The sequence below is a fragment of the Podarcis cretensis genome (assembly GCF_951804945.1).
Source record: "Podarcis cretensis genome assembly, chromosome: 8".
In the NCBI taxonomy this organism is placed as follows: Eukaryota; Metazoa; Chordata; class Lepidosauria; order Squamata; family Lacertidae; genus Podarcis; species Podarcis cretensis.
This window is the reverse complement of record NC_137177.1, coordinates 50,323,690-50,338,339: the sequence shown is the minus strand read 5'-3', so window position 1 is coordinate 50,338,339 and position 14,650 is coordinate 50,323,690. Positions and strand designations below refer to the sequence as shown.

The window sequence follows — 14,650 nt, the reverse complement described above, 5'->3', positions numbered from 1 at the left end:
ACCTGGCCTCCTCATGCTGGGACTACATCAAATGTCCCTATATTATGCACTATCTCCCTCAAGCCCTCATGTGCACTGATGCTGGGGAAGGAAGAAAATAATGAAATGAGACTTTGCTTCGGTTTCATAGTTAATACTGTAGCCATCCACCTCTCTCCCCTGAGGTGTAAGTGGGTCCAGCAGCCCTTGGCTAGATGAGTCCTATCGATCTAAGAGGCTCTGTGTCATTTCCAGGGGATTTGCTAAAGAAGCTACTTATGTCCCTTTTTCATTTTCACCAACTCATTACCAGCTGCTTCTGCCTTGTGTATTTCAGCAACACCTGCAGGAATGAAGCCCGCTCCCAGTCCTTTTTATCCAATTTTGATTCAGATACCCTTAATTAAAAGCAAGACAACAGTTCGCTTGACAATTGGCTGGGAAAGCTGGAGTCAGCTCACACTGGCATATGAGACTGGGGAACAGGAGTCTTTCTTTCTTTCTTTCTTTCTTTCTTTCTTTCTTTCTTTCTTTCTTTCTTTCCCCTGCTCCCAGGTTCCCAGTTCCAGATTAAGCAACTGATCCCTGGCTTAACTTTTAAATTAAGACTATTGTAAATTTTGGAACTTGAGAAGAGAGAGGACCCCCATGATCCTTGCAAATATCAAGTGCCTCTTGATATTGGTTACTTTCCAAAGGTAGCTGCTAGGTTACAATGTGCTATGGGAATGAAAAGGGCCCACTATGTCCACCCTGTAGGATTTCAGTCAATACACATAATATTATCAAACTCTGACAGGAGTTTTTCAGCCTGAAAATACAGCAGTTTCAGCCAGGCACAGCAGATGCCGCCTTGTCTTCCTTAAGGAAGACAGGAAACCTAAGTACTGGATGGAAGACTGAAAAGCCCTTTTCAGTAGCTTCCCTGGCAGTGAGCATACCTTTCCATCAAGTACTTTCCAAATGGCTAGTTTTAAACAGTTTACAAGAGCTGCTCAGATGGATGTTACTGGCATCTTTTCTTTTTCTGGTAACTTTTCTTGATGCAGCAAAAATTTCACCTGGATTTCTAGCTGCTTTACCTTGTCTAAAAGGTAGAAATGAAATGCCATTTTGTACAGTTTACAGGTCAAAATTACTAACAGAGAACAATTGTCAAGATTTTCCACATTTCTAGGAAGTTTCCGAGAAAAGACAGGTTCTCTCTTTACACACATGCAACACAGCTGAACACAGCTGAGGAAATATGGGTGGCTCTGACAAGAAAAAAGTGTGTGATTCAGTTTAAGCAACACTTCAAAATACGCATAAATACTGAATTAATACACTGCTGGTGAGGTTTGATCTAAGACTGCAATTTGCATTGGACAGCCTGCCTGCATGTAATGCCTTCATAAGAGTTTTATCTGAGAGAAGGGCACAAAAGCACCTTATCACCACTCCAAATGCAGGCTTTTGCCCTTCCTTCCTTGCTTGGTGTTTGTAGAGACATTTGAAGAAGTCTTAAAGTTCTGTTGATTATAATGTGCTTTCCATTAATTAATTTTAATGAAAGATTATTCAATACCATTTTCATTTATTTATCATCTTCATTTACCGGTATACTCCACAGAAATAGGTTCATTCAGGGTGTAAAGAGGCTTATGTTTATTAACAGAGGCATGGCAGGCAGAAATTCAACAAATGAAGCATAGTGATGCACGGTAGAGGAATACACACTTCACCTCTAGAATGTCTGACTAACATGCAACTATAGCGTCCTTGTCAGGAGGAGAGGTGACCATCCCAAAGGCTTTTGCAAGTTAAATTTTAAACTCATAATATAAAACTACAAATCCAAGTAGTCACATACACACCCACATCAAATTCCTGCAAGCAGCTGAATATATTTATTTACTCATATTTAAAATGTTTCCATTCTGCCCTTCAATCATATATTTGTAGGGCAAATTAAAATAGCTTGTAAATCACAATAAAACAGTAATAAAGTAACAAGTGACAACTGTAAAAGGTGGTACTAAAAATAACCAGACCAGAAATAAAAATATATCAAAGGTGAAAATAAGAATGCCTTTGCCTAGTGCATTAAAGCACAGATGTCAGGTTAGTCTGCATGAGGAGAGAATTTCACAAGCATGGTGCCACAACCCAAAAGGCCCTCTTGCCCATAGCCACCTTCCGCACTTGAGGCAAGTTTTAGCGTAAGTAAAGCTGATAAAGAGGAAGACGTAACATTGACGTCCATGTCCGAGGCCATATACGGTTCTGAAGCTAGTCCGACAAGAAGTTAGCAAAGCTATCTGGCACAATGTGTTTCTAACACTTGATCCCAGTTAGTAGCTGACAGTAGCTGTGTTTTGAACTAACCGCAGTTTCCAGACAGTCTTCAAAGGCACCCCATACTCACTGCAGTAGTCTTAACTGGAAGTTACCAGAACATGGGTATCTGTAGCCAAGCTCTTTCTCTCCAGGATCACAGCTCATGTATCAGCCTTGGCTGGTAAAAGGCCCTCTTGTGCTACTTAGATCTCTAGCAACAGAGCTGGAGCAATCCCTAACTGCAAATATAATCCTTTAGCGGGAGCGATCTGGAACCTAATTCAGGACAGGTTGGATATAATACCACTTCCATGGACAGTACCCACCACCAGTACTTCCATCTCATAATGACTAAGTTTCCTGGTCCATTGCTGCCTTGAGGCAATGAGTCAGCATTTCTATTGCTTCATCTGAATCTGATATAAAGGAGAGCTAGAGCTGAAGGTCATCTCTAGTTATAACTGAGGGTTCGTCCACACCTCCACTTGTCTTGCTGCTTTCTCCCAGGAAAACCTGCTGTTTACTGATGAATCAGAACAAATGTCAATATGTTTCTCAGTGGATTGACATTTGTTCTGATTCAGTGGTATACTGTGGGTTTTTCCAGGGAAAGCAGCAGGACAAAAGAAAAACCGCTTTTACCTGTGCCTAGAAAGCACAGGATAAGTGGAAAACATCTCAGACTCGGCAGCAAAACTGTGGAGATGCCTTGAGTGTCAAAACTGCAGATAATCTCACTCAAAAAATTCCTGTAGATGTTAAAGCCCTCTGGGTTCCCATGGAATAGACGTCACGGAGTTAAGCAGAACTCACTCAGCACTATGAAACAGAGTGAGCCCTCCAGATAAGAGTAGAACCATTGAAGCACCATGCCCCAACTCCCAAACCAGAAACCCTATCTGGAAGGATACTTAGCTGAATCCACAGAGAGAGCCTGGAGCAGGAGTGACCAAGCAGCCATGGGAGCCATGGCACTTGTAAATATCTTCATTGGTGCTCCCAGGCAGGGACCCTGTATTCTGGGATTTCATTTTTTAGCAAATAAGTCTCTAGCCCTCCTAGAGAGAGGAAAAAGTTATGAAGCACAATGTGCAGGTACTCTTCTAAGCAGTTCCTGTGAAATGAACTTGGCTGACTGCTTCAGTGATTTTAGTTTATGCATGAAGTCAGAGGTGTGATTCATAAATAAGTTGTTTAGACATCAGGTAACAGGAATCCCTGGGGTCCTAAAGAACTACTGCTTTCCCCTCCACTTTAGTACTTCTGTCTTTTCTACTCCTTGCATTCACCCATTTGCTGCTCTATTTGTTTTGATTTGCTGTTTGCCAGTCACATTATTTCCTCATACACCCCTAAAATTGAGGAGCTAGTAGATGACATTCAGCCTCCGGCTTCCCACTAACCTGGGCCAGTATGGTTCAACTACTACTATGGTGAGGTTTTAAATGTATTTTGTGTATATTTTCCATGTATTTTTATTCTTTTTCATTCCTTAAAAACTCAGACTTGCCAACCAGCATTAAGTATGTATTTTTATTTGTGACTATATATGAAATATGGCTGGCTATAGTAATTCAAAATTATTCCTCAATTCATCTATCTTTTAATTTCCAGCTCTACAACAATACCCCAGCAAGAAACAAAGTTACAGCCAGTGCCTGTAAAAGAAGGTTTCCCACCAAAAATATTCAGATAACAAAACATAAATAAATAGTTTTTTATGTGTTTAAACCATTTAATGTTATCATCTCTTTTCTTTTTCTCCTGTTTTGGAGTTGGCAGCCATTTTGTGTAACACTTCTGGCAGAAGCCATTTTCTTACTGGTGCTATTTTCTGAGTGGTGCCTTCTCAAAACTCCAAATGTGCCCCTAGACCCCAAAATGTTGGTGATCATTGGCCTGAAGAATAAGTAGGGTCACATTCCCCTGTCCTTCTCCCGTTACAGGCTATCTGTCCAAGCAACAAGATAGTTTCTGTACCAAAATGAAGCCTGAAACAATACCAAAATTTAGCACTAAATGGGGGGCCATTTCCAAAAAAAAGAGAATGACAATTTCAGGAGGTGGAGTGTCAAACCAGTTTGTGGGAGGGAGCTGCTTATTTTACTAGTAGCAACAGCAATCTCTGCAGTGATGACTCTTTTTTCCCTTCTAAGTGACACTGCCTGCCACCACAGGTTTTTAATGAAAGTGGCTGCAGCTAGAGCTCTTGGTCCAGCCACTATCATGTTTTCCCACTCTCTACATATTAGCCATTTGAAACCCTGGTTTGGCTCTGAGTGGGAGAAAGGGAAGAAGAAGCTTGCCTCTGCTGCTCCCCTTGTGGGCACAACATTTAAAAGCAAAAAATGGCCATCACCATGGGCACCACTGCCACCAGGATAAGCAGCTCCCAACCACTTAAATGGCAAACTGATTAATGCTCCCCTCAGGTTCCCACTTGTAAAAAGGTAAAGGATCCCTGGATGGTTAAGTCCAGTCAAAGGCAACTATGGCGTGTGGTGCTCATCTTGCTTTTCAGGCTGAGGGAGCTGGTGCTTGTCCACAGACAGCTTCCCGAGTCATGCAGCCAGCATGACTGAACCACTACTGGCACACGGAGGACCGTGACAAGTGCCAGAGCACACAGAAACGCCATTTCCCTTCCCGCTGCAGCAGTACCTATTTACCTACTTGTACTAGTATGCTTTTGAACTGCTAGGTTGGCAGGAGCCGAGACAGAGCAATGGGAGCTCACCCCATCACACAGATTCAAACTGCTAACCTTCCAATCAGCAAGCCCAAGAGGCTCGTTGGTTTAGACCACAGTGCCACCCGTGTCCCTGGATCCAAAAGACACTATGGTGGCAAAGTACTATTATTTGCTGCCATTATCATTACTGAGAGTGAACTCAATAATGAGCTTTTTCTGAGTTTAGTTGGATCCACATCTAGATGTCTGCCACTTGTGTTTTTGCAATCTCCCAGTCTGCTTTATTGCCTCTAGCTCTGAGAACAGGCTACTCAAACAGGTCCACCACCCTAGTAGAGGGCAATGGCTGAAGAAGTCATCAAGCATCTCATACTGGGGAATCTAATATGACAGTTGACCATCACAGTATGAAACCAAGTGTTCACTCACTTCCCAAAGGAAAGACTTCTACTGCTGGGTAAATACATCTGCAGATAGGAGGGGATTAGGGGAGTGACTGACGGCAGGCTATCCCACCACACCATGCTACTCCAATGGCAGCAGAGGTGGTAGAAGCCAAAGCACTACCAGGTGGTGCCCCAGGCTGGCTGGTGCTGCCCCTCATTACACACTATTAGGAAACACTCAACATCCAACTATAAGCATGGGGGTCCAACTGGACAAGAAATCAGAGATCTGTGAGACATCTCTTTAAATTGCTTTAAGAACAAGCCATGGGGAGTGCCTAAAGCACTCTCCTCCCACACCTATGGCATTTTCCTGGTGTAAATGGCCACCTCAAGCTGCAACTTGTTTCATTACAGAAAAACATTTGAGCCTAGAAATTAATTTCCAAAGAACTTTGAGCATATTAGCAGTGATTAGAATTATAAGAAATAATTATTTAAATTTAAGATAAGCCCAGAAATGAGACAACACACATAGTGAAATGCTCTGATACCTGAGCTGATATTGGTCTGGCAAAACTGAGCTATGAATAAAGTACAGTTTCATCATGTTGGCAGTTGTACTCCCAAACTTCAAAGCTACTCGAGTCAGCCCAGCCATTTTCTGCATCTAACATGATCAGGTGGGTGACACCTCCTTTGCCAAGTTCTTGGGCAGGAGCACAGGTTCCTAGAAGGGAAAAGCTGAAGCACAGGGTGGGATACTGTAATGTTAAGAGTGAACTGCACATTCACTTTCCTAAAGCCTTTGGGCTGCACTTGTGCAGACAGAATATTCCAGCAATTCAAATGATTTCTTCAGCACTATGAGCAGCACAAAAATGTTGCTTCCACAAGACTCTCATGAGGGTTTTATAAACTTAATTAATAGATGATAGATATTTGCAGCTTTAATTCCAGTTCAACTAAAGCCTTTTTTCTGGGAAATTCCAAGTCTCAGCCAACATCAATGAAGTTAGAGCTTTTCTGGGCAGCCTGAGGGCAGCCAGGTACTAGCAGGTGTCTGCTGCTTGAAAATCAATTAACACCGACCCTGCATTCTGGCCACTAAAACTGCTTTGCTGCTGCATGCGACTAAATGCTGTTTTAGATTCTGAAAATGGAAATATTCCCACAAACAGAATTTCTTCAAAAAATGATGTTGGTTGCGCCAAAGGGGAGGGAGGGGTAAGAGGGTTCCTGGATCACTATAGCATGGGTTTGCCAGGAAAAGAATTCCTGGTGCAAAGTCCACAGAACTTCTCAGGACAGAAATGTCATTTATCACCTATATTTAAAGTTGAATTTGCTGATATTTTATGGTATTCGATATTATTTCTATTAACATTTTATGCTGAAATTACAGAATGATTCGTGAGTACTGAATTTTTGATTGCTTTTACACTTGCTGGGACACTATTAAAGTTGATTTACGTTAATAGCACTGTAAGAAGATATTAACAATGAAATTTCCAAAAGCACTTAGCATCCCATAATTGGAGTTAAATGACAAAAAGAGAGAGGATAATAAAGCAAGGGGAGAGAAAAGAAGAGAGGGAGATTTTTGACAATATTCCCTCTGCTACCCTCTGTTTGCCATTACACCATACAAGCTTGTTCCATGAAAGAATAAAACTACCAGTCAAGAAAGGGAATCCTGCTTAGCTGACTGAGAAATGTGGTGCAAAGGTGAAGGACTCAACAATAAAGTAAAACTTAAGAGACAGAACTTTCTGATTGTTTCTTTTTCTGACAAGTAAACACTCCTTTCAGTGTTTACTGTTTATGGCAATCAGAGATTCTGGTGAAGGAGATAAAGTGATATGTGTCAATAAAAATTCATATCGACAGAAGTCCAATTACAAGAAAAGGCCTTTGCCAAAATGAACTAGTCTGCATTGCAAAAAGTGTCAAACCAAAGATAGCCATGATTGCTTCTCTGGTTTTATTCCTATGAGCTGATCTGCACATCACATAACACTGGAAACTTGGGTGGGAGTCATCCCAATCTCTGCATCAAGTACAAGAACCGCTACATGCTAGCAGAGGCAGGGGGAATGATTACTGACCCTTTGACCCTAAAGGAAGGAGCAGTGAAGGGTCCCCATGCAAATCTGGCACAGTTGGTCTTCTAGGTGAGGGTCAGTCCTTCTCTGCAGTCATAATTGTTCCTTGTTCAGACTTTCATGCAAGGAAAGCCTATCATATTTTCCCTCATCTTTAATTGTGGTATTACTGCCCATTAGGGGTGCATGGGGTGTTAGGGGAGGGATAGCGCATCTGGTGAGGGACACATCATGCTCCTTCTGGGGAAGTCTGTCCACCTTTGGTCTCCACCCCTGCACTCTTACCTGTGGCTACTGAAGCTGTCAACATGCAACAGTGGCCACACTCCAGGAACAGTTTTCAACTGGCTGGCTAAACCAGGTGAGGGTAACTTAGGGACTTCTGCTGCATGAGAATACAGACTGGTGGATTGAGACCAATAGTGGGTCCAATGGTCAAGGAAGCAGTTTCTGCACATGATGGAGAGGGAAGTGAGGGGCAAATGGGGCTTGTCAACCTGGGAAGGTATCCCATTTAGGAGAAGGAAAACCCTGATCCTAAACCTTCACTGCCCTGGGGGGGGGGATGTTTGGGAGAAGAAAAGGCTAAGGATTAAACCCTAAGAGTGAAGCCACTAAGATGGCTGGAGGGTGCCTTGTACACCTCCTTCTGACAACTCCTGTAGTGAAGCTGGTGCCAAACATATTGCTCTGCTTTCCATTGGACCACATCAATAAGGCCGAGAAGGGGGGGGGTGTTGTCATCAAGGCAGCCCAGGACCTCCATACTTGTGCCCCACGGAGGTCACTTTGGTTTGACTTCACCCCCGAAGGTGCACTCCATTGTCTCTTGAGACAGACGGGTGCCAACAACTGCCCATTAGCTAAGTTCAAGGCATTTAGAGAAGTTTTTAATGTTTTATGTTTTATCGTGTTTTTATTATTCCGCTGGGAGTTGCCCAGAGTGGCTGGGAAAACCCAGTCAGATGGGCAGGGTATAAATAATAAAATTTATTTATTTATTTATTTAGTGCTGGTTTTGGTGTATAAAGCCCTAAGCAGCTTGAGAGCAGGATAACTGAGAGATCGTCTCACCCCTTATATACCCAGCTGATCATGTGCTCTGCCAGTGAGGGCCTTTTGTAGATACCATCTTATCGGGAGGTCTGTTCCACATAATGTAGCGTTATGGCACCTCCCCTTTGAAATTCCCTCCCCTTGAATATTAGACAGGCACTGTCTCTGTAGTCTTTTCAGCACCTACTGAGAATACCTTCCTCTTTCAACAAACCCTTTAAGCAGAAATCATTCCTATTTGGCAACTGCAGTGTAATTGTTTTTAATATGTTGTTATTTTTTGTTGTTGTTGTTTGTAACCCTGGGTTCCTCTGGGAGGAAGAGTGGAATAGAAATTTAATAAATAAATAAAATATTCATAAGCACCTTCTTTGGCAACCCTGCTTGGGAGGCCAAGAACTGGAATTAACACATGTCACAGGGCAGATGTGGTGGCAGCAGAATAAATAACTGGGTTTGAGCAGTTGTGATGGGCAGGGGCATCACATCCCCCTGTGATATCAATGTCTCTGCTAGTTGGATTGTGTTAGCTTAGCAGAAGCCAGAGAGAAGTTTGCTTTTTTAAAAAAAAAAAAAAAAAAAAACCAGCCTTTCTCCTACTGGCGACAGCTGATGCTTTAGGGGTAGGCTATGTACAAACAGTAGATTTCACAGATGCAAGAGTATTGTAAAATTAGCACAGCCACAACTCAGCTTGGTGGGATACACACACTCAAGTTCTATGTCCCACCACTGCCTCTGGGAAAACCAGGTTTTCATTGATGAGGATGCCTATAATTATTGAGTTCTCCTGAACAGTTAAGTCCAGTCAAAGGCGACTATGGGGTTGCAGCGTTCATCTCACTTTCAGGCTGAGGGATCCAGCATTTGTCCACAGACAGCTTTCAGGGTCCTGTGGCAAGCATGACTTAACTGCTACTGGTGCAACGGAACATGGTGACAGAAACCAAAGTGCACTGAAACGCCATTTACCTTCCGGCCACATCAGTACCTCTTTATCTACTTGTACTGGCGTGCTTTCAAATTGCTAGGTTGGCAGGAGCTGGGACAGAGCAACAGGAGCTCACCCTGCTGTGGGGATTTGAACCGCCAACCTTCTGATCGGCAAGCCCAAAACAAGTGCGCTCCCTGTGGCATATAAGAATTGTCCCTAGGTAACCAGACAGACGGGTTTGAAAAGCAGAAGGAACTCACTTGTTTTTCCATGAACCTGTAGAAGGATGTGTGGCTGCCCAAGAGCATATTACACAGAGCTGGACCATTTCCTAGAAGGGAAGGAAGAAGGGTTGTATCCAAGTTTAGTCATGCTCAAGCAGAACTATTGAAATTAATGGACATTACTAACCTAGGCTCATTAATTTCAATGAGTCAACTCTAAATAGAACTTAGCTGGATACAAACCATACTGTGCAGGTAAGGTAGTAGTAGATAGCTGTTTACATTGACCTTCTGCCCCCAGATTCTGGGCCATGGAAATGCTCTAGGCAGTGTGGGACAGACATGTTACCTCTGCTATCCATTTTGCACACTTTTGCCAGCTTCCTGGTTAGCATGTTAAGGCACATTTCGAGTGAAGAATGGGTAGGGGAGAAGCAGATGTGGCTTGGGACCCCAGAATGGTTCTCCTATTACTGGAAGCCGCTGCTGCAAACTGACTGTCGTCCCCCACAAACCTCCCTGTGCTCTGTTCCTGATTTTCTTTCCAGGAATTTACAAACATTTTCCACAGATCAATATTGGTATTGATTATTCATTGTGAGTGAATCATGTGTCTTTGGTGATCCAGCCTGGCAGAGTAAGCAGCTAAAGGCTGCTGCAGTAAAAAAGAAAGAAGGAAAGAAAGAACAACAACATACATACATACATACATACATACATACATACAAAAAAAACCAACAACCCAGAAGGCAAGAGGGACCCAGCTCTTGCTGGGCTTGCTGCTGACAGCAATGCACTGACAGAAGGGGAGGAAGAAAGGAAGGAAAATGCAAAGGCAAGTAAAAGCGTGGAGAGGAGGGGGCAGCAGAAAGAAAGATGACAAAGTCTCAACTGGCAAGTGTGTTCCTTCCAGGGCACCTTGGGAGACATGCAGTCCAGCCATCGCCATTCCATGCACAGATGAAGTGGACCTTTTGATCAGGGAATAAGAAGTGACTCATGTTTCTGGTATCTGCTACGTAACAACATTGGGGGAATTCCTTGGCTCACTGACAGCAAAGGAGGAAAGCCGAATCAATGAGGTAACAGTAGATTGCTTTCTACTGCCTTCCTAGGAATACACAGTCATCCTGGGTGTCTTTAGCATCTCACCGCTTCTGAACATTTAAATGGATCAACATCATTTACAAAGTGAGTAAATACAAAGCCTTTCATAATTTGCTTGCCAGCTAATGCAAAACTGTATTTTTTAGACTTGGAGAAAATCAGATTGTTGTGGCATTTGGTGTACATATACATGTGGAGAACAGCCGAGGGGGGTGGGGAGCAGCTAATTGCTGGTTATGTTTTAAAAGGGATTATGAAAAAAGACAGAGAAACGATCACAGGAAAACAGTCTGGATCACAGCCAAAATCAAAGATGAGCAAGGCTGGAGTGCCTGAGACGGCACCAGCTGTTTCTGACAGCTCTTGGATGGGGTTTCTTGGTATTTCCTATGGATGGCAAAGCCCCTGGAACCAGGGAGATTTCTAGAAAGGAGCATGGTGTCAAGAACTGGAGCTGGGAGAAGATGGCTAAGTAATGATTAACCGGAGGTTGCCGAAAACCCTTTTTGGAGCCTCAAGCAAATTCAGAGAGCAAGAGAGCACAAAAGATAAGAGTCTTTAAAATTAACCATTCAACAACAGAAGTAGACATTTTTCCATCTCCAGAAGACACCATGACTTTTCAATACAGGAAGGCTGGATTAGTTAACTTCACTTATGATAAAGGATCTAGGAAGCCTAGACATACTTTCTGTACCAGCTGGACTGAAATGTATAAATTCTTCCTGGAATCAAAAGGGGGCGGGGAATACTCCAAATGCCTCCCCAAGCACGGAACTGCAATACTGTTGTTCTGCATACACACAGAAAAAATAAGCTTTCTAATGGAATGTGAACTGGCCATCTTCATTCCAGTCTCTGTTCAACATGGCCATTTCAGAGCAGGACAAAGTAAGTCTCTTCTTCAAGGTCTTAGTCTCTCTTCATCATGGCTGTATTTTATCCCATCAAACTCTGTGGTGGCTCAGAAGAAGAAACAGTGTTGTCTATGCAAGCAAGAATCTTTGGGGGCATGGGTGAGGGTTAAGGCGGCAGCAGCATCAACTAATACAAAATAGACCTTTGAACATTTCATTCTTGAACCATCTTCCAAAAGCTGTATATGTGGCATTGTGTATGAAAAGAAAGAGAGCACAAGTTAAGCAAAAAGCAGGCAAGTAAAATGCTTGGGCATTTCCGTAGTCATTATCAGCATAACTAGTCTGGTTGTAAGCTCCATGCTGTGGAGTGCCTGCACAGACCTGATTGGCATGTTAAACCGAGAGTGCTTCAGTAGCATACTAACCAAGTTATGATAAACCCAGGCAATCAGCAAGTGGTAATCTTCCCTGCTCTAATGTGTCAGAGGCAGACTCACAGCTACCGGTACTTTGTTCCTTTGTTAGCCTCTTCTGCATTGGGATTTTTGCTTTCCTGATTTTTAAAAAAGACTGGAAGAGAAGGTTGTACAGTGGTACCTCGGGTTACAAACACTTTGGGTTACAAACTCTGCTAACCTGGAAGTAGTTACCTTGGGTTATGAACTTTGCCCCAGTATGAGAACGGAAATCGCACGGCGATGGCACAGCGGCAGCAGGAAGCCCCCATTAGCAAAAGTGCACCTCATGTTAAGAACAGTTTCAGGTTAAGAACGGACCTCCAGAACAAATTAAGTTTGTAACCCGAGGTACCACTGTACTTCCAATAGCTATAATGAAAACAAACAAGCTCTCAGAACAGGTGGAGCAGACAAAGCATGGCAACAATATCCAAAAGAGACCTTTGCAGTGTTGGAAGTCAAGCCAAAGTTGGTTCATTTGTTTTATGTCCCACCTTCCCCCTAGTACAGGACCCAAGGTGGTTCACAACATGAATTTGAACAAATACAACGAAAACCACACTAATCAATATATATATATATATATTACAAAGTTAGTCTATTAAAACAGCAGTGAATCCAAACACTTAAAAACATTTTAAAATCTAACAGCAAAAAACAAATAAACAAAACCATACAACACTCTGCCACAATAGCCAGTTAGTAGAAAAAGTCCTCTCTAAACAAAAAAGCCTTTACCGGCCGGCAACAGGAAAGCAGAGAGGTGGCCAGCCTAATCTCCCATGGAAGTGAGTTCCACAGTTTAGGAGCAGCCTCACCAAATGTGCCCATGAAGGTGGCGGGACCAAGAAAAACCTCAGAAAATCTCAAAGCTTAGGCAAGCTCATATAGGGAGAAAAAGTCCTTCAGATAACATGGACCCAAGCTGTATAGGGGTTTGTAGGTCATAACCAGCACTTCTAATTGTGCCAGAAACAGACCATTAACCAGTGAAGCTGTTGTAACAAGGAGTTTTTGTTCTCCTTGTAACTGGCTCTAATCAGCAATGAAGTCATAGCATCTTGGACCCACTAAAGTTTCTGAACCCTTTCCAAAGGCAGCCCCACATACAGCACACTATAGTATAGATGTCATCTTCTCCCTTTTCTTGCGAGGAATCCTATTTGGAATAAGGGAATTTCCCTTAAAAATAGGGAAATGTTGACAACTATGCACTATAGTGATATATATAGTGTGTAACTAAAACAGATATCACTGTCCCCAGATCAGATATCTCCAGGAACAGACACAGCCAACACACTAATTATAAATGTGCAAAAGTTAAGCACTTTTCTGTTCATTTCAATGTGAGAACTTATATCTCTCATTAAAGTCAATTAGAAGTGCTTGACTTCAGTTGAATTGTAATGCCATTTTTTCACAGAATAAGATCAAACATATTTACTTATTTATTTGTTAAATTGGTATCCTGTATTTCCACCAATTGCTGCTTAAGGTGACCTGCATAGTCCATCATCAATGGCCAGAAGTCAGCTGGTATAGGAATATATGACTTGACAGAAACAGAGAATATGCACTGTTAGATAAATCTACTTTCCACAATTGGTCAACACAAAATTTATAAATGATCCCTCTAAAATGATCTCTTTATAGCATAGTTGTGAAAAGAATGACATTAAATATGCACCAAAGCCAAGACTGCATCTCATTTATCTCAACTGCAGTATGGACACTGGTATGGATTCACTGAGAGTTGTTGGATGTGCATTTATCACACCAAAAGCCACATCTTTTTATTTGCTTTTTCTTCTGTCTTTCATTACTTTGACGTATCACGCAGTTGAATTTGGTTTCATGAAAATCTGAATATTTATGACTGGATGAGACAATTATTTGCATTGGTTAGGAGAGTTTGAAATGTTTGCCCATCTGGTTTTCAACATTCTTCTGCCATTAGTAAACACAGTTAATGATCTTCATTTTGAAATCTGAAAGGGCAATTGCATCCTGTTGATCCTGTTAGATCACAATGTGTTTGTAATTTGTCTGGGGGAACTAGTATGAGTTGGAGGAGCTATTCTAGCACACTACCACACATTTCTGTCAGGAAAATCAAATAGGATTATGTTGAATAACTGTTCATCTCCTCCCATTCCCATCAAAGTGTTTCTACCTGGTCCCCCAACCCTGTTCCATAGAAGAAGAAGAAGAAGAAGAAGAAGAAGAAGAAGAAGAAGAAGAAGAAGAAGAAGAAGAGTAGTTTTGGATTTGATATCCCGCTTTATCACTACCCGAAGGAGTCTCAAAGCGGCTAACATTCTCCTTTCCCTTCCTCCTTCCTCCCCCACAACAAACACTCTGTGAGGTGATTGGGGCTGAGAGACTACAGAGAAGTGTGACTAGCCCAAGGTCACCCAGCAGCTGCATGTGGAGTGGAGACACGAACCCGGTTCCCCAGATTACGAGTCTACCGCTCCTAACCACTACACCACACTGGCTCTCACCACACAAGGGACTAGATGAAACCTTG

At 42.5% G+C, this 14,650-nt stretch overlaps 1 protein-coding gene across 10 annotated transcripts in view; it reads right to left on the bottom strand.

Moving 5' to 3' along the window:
* Positions 1 to 14,650, bottom strand: part of ZFHX3 (zinc finger homeobox 3) — a 340,568-nt gene that overhangs the window by 231,837 nt on the left and 94,081 nt on the right. For 7 of the 10 annotated variants that reach the window (XM_079989142.1, XM_079989141.1, XM_079989138.1 and 4 more), the window contains exon 3: positions 9,732 to 9,802. The exons of the other annotated variants lie outside the window; for them this stretch is intronic. The gene's annotated coding sequence lies outside the window, so the exon portion shown is untranslated. The remainder of the gene's footprint in view (positions 1 to 9,731; positions 9,803 to 14,650) is intronic. 10 annotated transcript variants of the gene reach the window in all.